The following is an 8,074-nucleotide window of genomic DNA, read 5'->3' as shown; positions in this document are numbered from 1 at the left end:
CAATGTTTTTAATTTATGCTAATACGGAGTGCATTTTACAAACAGTTGCCAGTTGCAGACATAGAGTGACTCTGGTTCATATTCCAATCAGTATATTTACATAAACCGTTCAACACTGCCTACTACATGCAATGAGGCAATGGCGAGGGATACTTAGGATTTAAATTGTACAAACGCAGCTAATGTATGGAATGAGTCACTGACCACCTGTATGCAGTGGCAGAGAACGTCAATGACTTTTCATTGCAAAATTAAAAAAGGAAAATAAGCGTCGAAGAAGAATCATCTCACTCTGCATAGGTTTGCCATAACTGCAGGGAACTGTTTGAGGAAGCGGTATTAAACACAGAGACCACTGGCATTACACCAGTGTGTACCGAGACGCAGCAATGTGAACTAAAGGCCTCACTGTACAGTCCTCATCGTATTCTACAATCCGAGCAATTATGACAGGCGTATCTTGATTACCACTGGTCGAGGGTCGCTTGGGCGGTACATACGTTAAAACTGGAACGATACAGGAAAGATTAGCATGGCCGCTTGACAAGTATGACACGCAAAATCGGGAAGCGCTCCGCATCTTGTTGGCATGGTAGCTCAGCGATTTGGTCAGAGGGCTGGCTGCCCTCTGCTAAAAAACAAAAAAAATTAAAAATTAAAAGACTAAACAATTGAGTTCATTATTCAACGACGAACTTGACAGGGTGTCATGTGACATCCGCCCCGACTGTATGTCGAGAATAATAACGAACAAAATGCAGAAAAAAGGTTTCAGCGTCTTTGACTTGTTATCAAAACGTAATGGGCCCCCGGATCGAACCAAACCACTGCTTAAAATCTGAATAAAAATCATCGACAATGGCTGCCGAAGCCTTCAGCCAGAGAAGTCACCCTTGTTCTGCCAACGTCCTTGTCAAGGAGGAACCGACAGAGGTTCAACGCACTCTTGGCCTTGGGATGGGAAACTGTCCCAAAAATAAGCAAAGATAGACTGCATGAGGGCACAGAAGACAATGGAAATCACTAAATTAAAGATACATAATGTGTATTCACAGGACATTTGGCCTATAACTGAAAAAGTGTCGTGATGATCTCTTCATTGACAAAAGATTCCACAATAGTATCCCATTTGGATCTCAGAGAAGGGAATGCCAAGGGGAAGGTGACTATGAGAAAAAGATTAAATAACCAACGAAAGGTTGACGTTCTGCGAGACGGAGCATGGTATGTCAGAAGTGTTAACAAGGCAGGGAAATTAGAAAATCTGAAAATGGAAATGCAGAGGCTCAATGTAGATATATTGGATGTCAGTGAAGTGAAAGGGAAGGAAAATAAAGTTTTCTGGTTAGACAACAGCAGCGTAAAATGGTATAACGCACGTGGGTTTCGTTACGAATACGACAGCAGGGTACAGAGTGAACTACCGTGAATAATTCAGTGAGGGGGTTGTCCTCATCAGAATCAACAGTAAACCAACGTCGACAACGATAGTTCAGGTATACATGCCGATGTCGCAAGCCTAAGATGAAGAGATAAAGTGTATGAGGACATTGACCGAGTAATTCAGTAAAGGGAGATGAAAATCTAATAATTATGGGGCATTGGGCCGCGTGTAGGGGAAGGAGTAGAAGAAACAGTTACAGTAGTAAATTATCTAGGCAGCAGGAATGAGAGAGCAGAAAGACTGAGTTTTGCAACAAATTTCAGACGGTAATAGTGAATACACTGTTCACGTATCACTAGTGGAAGAGGTATAGGTGAAAAAGACCCGGAGACACTAGAAGGTTACATGTAGATTTCATCATGGTCAGACAGAGATTCCGAAATTAGATACTGGATTGTAAGGGGTACCCAGAAGGAGATATAGACTCAGGTCAAATTTAGTAATGATGAAGAGTAGAATGAAGTTTAAAAGAATCGTATGGAAGAATCAGAGTGGAAGGGAATGGGATACTGAACTACACGGATTGATGAGACACATCTGAAGTTCGCAAAGTATCTGGATACTACGACAAGGAATATCACAATAAGCAGTTCAGTTGAAGAGGAGTTGTCAACTCTAAAAACGGCAATCACAAATGTTGGACAGTCAGATATATGTACAAAGAAGGTAACTCTAATGAAACCTTGGGTAAGAGAAGAAATACTTCAACTGATCGACGAAAGGAGGAAGTACAAAAATATTAGACAACGGTTAGTTTAACTTAAGGAAAGGTAAAAGCAGCAGAGAGAGAATTCTGACTTTGCGCTTGATATTGGAAGTAGGAGTGAAAAATAATCAAGATATACTCGTGAGATTTGTCGATCTAGAAAAAGCGTTCGATAATAAGAAATGGTACAAGGCGTTCAAAATTCTGAGAAAAACAGGAATTAGCTACAGTGAAAGACAGGTGCTGTACAATATACACAAGAATGAAGACGTAACAATACTACTGTAAGACCAAGAACGAGGTGATCGGATTTAAAAGAGTGTAAGACAGGGACGTAGTCTTTCCCCTTCTGTTCAATCTATGCAACGAAGAAGCAATGATAGAAATAAATTAAAGGTTCAGGAGTGAGATTAAAATTCAGATTGAAAGGTCCGCTGGTGACATTGCTATCCTCAGCGAAAATGAAGGAGTATTTCAGGATCTGTTGAATGGTATGAACATTCTAATGAGTAGAGACAATGGACTGAGAGTAAAGTGGAAAAAGAAAAAAATAATGAGAAGTAGCAGAAATGAGAATAGCCAGAAACTCAACATCAAAATCGGTGGTCACGAAGTAGACGAAGTTAAGTAACTTTGCTACCATGGAAGCAAAATGAACCATGAGGGATGAAGCAAGGAGGGCGTTGGAAGCAGACTAGCACAGACAGAGGGACTTCCTGGCCAACAGACGTCTACTGCTATCAAATAGAGGCCTTAATTTGAGGGAGAAATTTCTGATAACGTGCGTTTGGAATCGTGGACAATTGGAAACCCGGAAGGGAAGAGAACTGAAGCATTTGAGATGTAGTGTTACAGAAGAATGTTGAAAATTAGGTGGACTGGTAAGGTGAGGATCGAGGAGATTCTGTACAGAATCGGTGAAGAAAGGAGCATATGGAAAACACTGACAAGAAGAAGGTAATAACTTCCGTGATACTAGAGGGATCTGTAGAGGGTAAAAACTGTAGAGGGGGACAGATATTGAAATACATGCAGCAAATAATTGAGGATATAGGGTGCAAGTGATACTCTGTAATGAAGAGGTTGGTGCAGGAGAGGAACTGGTGATGGGCCGCATCGAACAGGTCAGCACACTGATGACTCAAAAAAAAATCTTGATTACGAACATTGATGAACAAAGAGAGCAGATGGTAACAAACAAATTAAATCCAGATGGTGTTTCTCTTCTGCAATCAAAAATGGAAAAACATAAAACTTTTACGAAAAGTATTGCAGAAATTGCATTACAATATAAATTTACGCTTTATCGATTTGCTAAATTTCTTGGCATTCTCATTCCATACGTGTGCATCATATCTGAAATCAGATCAACGTAAGATAATGAGGACATATTTTTTTCAACGAGTGAGCGTTTAATCTAGTTAATTAGAAGGGAATTTTTCGGTATAAGTGTGTGAGCAATGAATCGATTTTATTGAAACATCACCTACAGTCAGACAAAACGCTTTTTAACAGGTGAAACAACACGCGGTCAGTGGGTTGCTAGGTCTGTTAATCAGATTAGGAGGCGATCGTGGCATATCTGTCGACAGAGTTCACTGCACAAGTATTTTGGATCACGCAATTCAGCGCACATTGCTGAAAATGGCGCTCCGCAGCAGACGACTTGTACGTCTTCCCATGTTGATTCAACGACATCAATTACGACTGCAGTGGGCACAAGATAATCTCGACTGGATCGTGGATCAATCGAAACGCGTCTCCTGGTCGAATGAATCGTATTTCTTGTTACATCAGTACAATTTTCATGTCCGGATATGCCGACACACAGCCGGATGGCTACTCAAAACGTGCTCCATGCCACGGAGGAATAGTGGTGTTGGTTCAAAAATGGCTCTGAGCACTATGGACTGAGGTCATCAGTCCCCTAGAACTTAGAACTACTTAAACCTAACTAACCTAAGGACATCACACACATCCATGCCCGAGGCCGTGGTAGTAATGGAAGGCTTCAAGACAGCTGTGGACAACGTGAACTTTATTGTGAAGAACCTACATCTCATCATGGTTGTTTTCTTCTCTAGTGGCAATGACATCTAGCAAGATAATTGTCAGTGTCACAAGGCCACAATCGTGGTACAGTGGTTTGAGGCACGTGATAGTGAACTCAACGCTGATGTCTGCTTCACGAAATCTGGCTGATCTGACTCGAAGGTACACATCTGGGACACTATCGAGCACCAGCTCCCCAACCCACAAATCACTGGTCCTTAGTTCACAGCAGTTCTGTGACCTGTGCAAACACATCAGGTGCCACGTATCTCCGGATACCTAGCAGGGACTTTTCGACTCCATGCCACGCAGAACTGCTGCTCTTCTGCATTCCCAAGATGCGTCGACACATCATTAAGCAGATACTCTTTATTTTTCGAGCTCATCAGTGTACTTCCTGACCTTTAAATATACATCAGATGTTGACAAAATTCTGGTTTTCATAACTGCCTTTCTTGCTATTGCCAGTCTGCATTCTGTATCTTATCTACTTCCTCCGCAGCCAGTTGTTTTGCTGTATAAATTGCAAAACTCATCTGCTACTTTACTGTCTCATTTTCTAATCTAATTTCTTCTGCATAGTCTGATTTAATTTCATTCAACCGAAATACATTTGTTTTACTTTTTTTTTACATTCATCTTATAATCTCCCTCCAAGACACTATCCATTCTATTCAATTGCTCTTCCAAATGTTTTGCTATCTCTGGTAGATCTACAATGTCATTAGCAAACCACGAAGTTTTTCTTTCTTCTCTCTGAACTTTGATTTCCTTTTCAAATTTCTCCTTCCTTTCCTTTACTGCTTTCTCAGTGTACAGACTGACTTACACTGGGGATACGTTTTAACGTTGTTTCACTCCGTTCTCAGCTACTGCTTCCTTGTCATGCCCTCAGACTCTTAATACAGAAGTTTGGTTTCTGTACTGTATGCGTAATATAACTTATGCTGGAGGCACGGACATTTGATCGTCGCTTAGTTTATAACCTACTCTTGTTGGGAGGAGAGGTCTAGGGGGAGAAACCCGTTTCATTCTCGCAGGGCAGGTGGCTCGCTGGATTCAGTATTGCATTCACAGGGCCTACTGCAATGCTATGGCGTATTGTATTGTTCGGTTACTTATTGATTTATTGGGATTGACTTTTGACACACTGCCTAATACTACAGTAGGTCATTTACATCTACTATTACAAATCTATTATTACAAATTGATTGCTGATTGCACATCTATTCCTTTCAACAAAATAATGATACAATCCACCACCGCCTATGTTCGTCATCAACGCGCAATAATCACTCGCAGACGGCATGGTGCAGCATTAGTACTGGAGGGTATATAAAGCGTGTCGGGGGGTCGCAGACAACAGTGTAGTGCCTGTAATAATTCAGAAACGGAGTAATTTATCTGACGTCCAAAAAGGGATGTTCATTGGCTTTCGGAGCAAGGCTGGAAGCATTTCTGAAACGGCTAAGTTTGTTAACTGTCTGCCTGCTGCAGTGGTTAAAATAAACCGTCCATGGCAAAATGGCCCTATCCAAAACAGGTGCCGAAGCAACTGTAGTGAACCGCGGGCCATAGCTGACGGTGTGAACAATGGCCACCAAAAGGTGTACGGGCGAATAGACGTGCATCTGGAATGAGATTTTCACTCTGCAGCGGAGTGTGCGCTGATATGAAACTTCCTGGCACATTAAAACCGTGTGCCGGACCGAGACTCGAACTCGGGACCTTTGCCTTTCGCGGGCAACTTTGGAAGGTAAGAGACAAGGTACTGGCAGAATTGTAGCTGTGGGGACGGGTAGTGAGTCGTGCTTGGGTAGCTCAGTTGTAAAGCTTTTGCCCACTAAAGGCAAAGATCCCGAGTTCGATTCTAGGTCCGGCACACAGTTTAAATCTGCCAGGAAGTTTCAGACGTGCAACTGTTCAGCAACTGATCGCCCAGAGGAACCGAGGGCTGCCAACAGCGTTCAGTGAACGTTGCTGCGTAAGGGCCTCCGCAGGAGGCGCCTGCTTCATGCACCTAATTGTACAATTGTAATTGAACTTTCACTCCCTGCTACCTTCAGTATTTCACAGAGTGTACTCCAGTCGCCGCGCGGGATTAGCCGAGTGGTCTCAGGCGCTGTAGTCATGGACTGTGCGGCTGATGTTCAAGTCCTCCCTCGGGCATGGGTGTGTGTGTGTTTGTCCTTAGAATAATTTAGGCTAAGTAGTGTGTAGACCTTAGCAGTTAAGTCCCATAAGATTTCACACACATTTGAACATTTTTGTACTCCAGTCAACATTGAGAAAAACTTCTTCTAAATCTATAAATGCTATATATAGATGTAGGTTTGAATTTCTACAGCAGGTCGTAGGATCACATTGCCTCACGTGGTGTTACATTACTCCGGAACCTAAACTGATATTCGCTGATGTCGGATTCCACCAATTTTTCCATCCTTCTGTGAATCGTCCCTGTGAGTATTTTGGAACCATTTCCAGCTGTTCGAGTGTGAAGAGTGTGAATTCCTTAGGAGCAAACTGCTGAAGTCATCGGTGCGTAGACTTACACACTACTTAAACTGACTTATGCTAAGAACAACACACACACACCCATGTCCGGGAGAGGATTCGAACCTGCGACGAGAGGGGGGCCAGGGGGAGGAGGAGCCACACGGGCCGTGACAAGGCGCCTGAGACCGTGCAACTACCCCGCGCGGCTGTCTCACATATCTCGTATACCAGATGAAATGGTTTTGTCTTGATGTAGTCTCCCAAGGGTCTTCATACATCTGAGGGAATGGGATCTATTTCCGGTGCCTTATTTTGTCTTAGACCTTTCAGTGTTCTGACAAATTTTTCTCCTAGTATAATATCTCCCACTTCATTTTCATATACTTCCTCTTCCCTTTCTGTAATATCGTGTTCATGTTTCTGTCTTGCTTGTATATGTAAATTAATTGACACCAGTGAATTAAACCTCGGAAATAAACCGCGCCTTATGTTTGCAACCTGCAAAAGGTTCAAATGGCTTGGAGCACTATGGGACTTAACATCTGAGGTCATCAGTCCCCTAGACTCAGAACAACTTAAACCTAACTAACCTAAGGACATCACACACATCCATGCCCGAGGCAGGATCGAACCAGCGACCGTAGCAGCAGCGCGGTTCCGGACTGAAGAACCTAGAACCGCTCGGCTACAGCTGCCGGATTGGCCTGCAACACGTCTGACTTAAAACTACACTGCCCAAAAGAATTAAAAGATCATTTATTTGAAACCCCGTCATTTTACTCCGTTGCGACGTAGATGTTTGAAATTCGGTTCAAAAGTGCATCCGGCTTATATCTGTAAGGTGCGAAAGCGTGGGGCTCTCCGACATCACCCTCGGGCTTCGCGAACGCTTCCGAAAGCCTGGTGTTAACATATGTGAAAAAATGTGTAGCTCACAAGTTCATGTGAGGTATAATATGTTGTCACACTGATAGCAGCTTTCACCATAATTCTGCCCAATGCCACTGTGGACGTGTCACACCATGGGGAGGTTGTCACCCCCCCTCCCCCGTTACCTACATCTCACCCGTTCCCTTATCGCCACTGCGATGGAGGTCTGAACCACGACGCTCAGCATTCTAATCACTCGGTTTTTCTTATGGTTGGCCGATGAAAACATTTCAGGTACACCACCGCTCAGAATCGACCATGAAAGGTCTCAGGATGTCGCATAAATGGCGAAAATGCAACCACCCCTTTCCTTGCGGCGTTCATTTGCCTACATTTCGCGGTTGGAAACTGCAGTTTGCAGTTTGATGTGCAACAGAACGACATTCTTGACACCCTTTGACACCGCTGAAAGCCCTGGATGGGTTCACCTTCGTCTAAGAACATTG

At 43.2% G+C, this 8,074-nt stretch overlaps 1 non-coding gene across 1 annotated transcript; it reads left to right on the top strand.

The window, feature by feature from the left end:
• Positions 1 to 480: 480 nt before the first annotated feature.
• LOC126357179 (U6 spliceosomal RNA) lies at positions 481 to 584 on the top strand. The gene has a single exon (XR_007566151.1). It is a non-coding gene; the product is annotated as a U6 spliceosomal RNA (small nuclear RNA).
• Positions 585 to 8,074: the final 7,490 nt, after the last annotated feature.

The sequence above is a fragment of the Schistocerca gregaria genome, chromosome 3, assembly GCF_023897955.1.
Source record: "Schistocerca gregaria isolate iqSchGreg1 chromosome 3, iqSchGreg1.2, whole genome shotgun sequence".
Classification (NCBI taxonomy): Eukaryota; Metazoa; Arthropoda; class Insecta; order Orthoptera; family Acrididae; genus Schistocerca; species Schistocerca gregaria.
The sequence above is the reverse complement of the archived record's forward strand: the minus strand, read 5'-3'. Positions and strand labels throughout refer to the sequence as shown.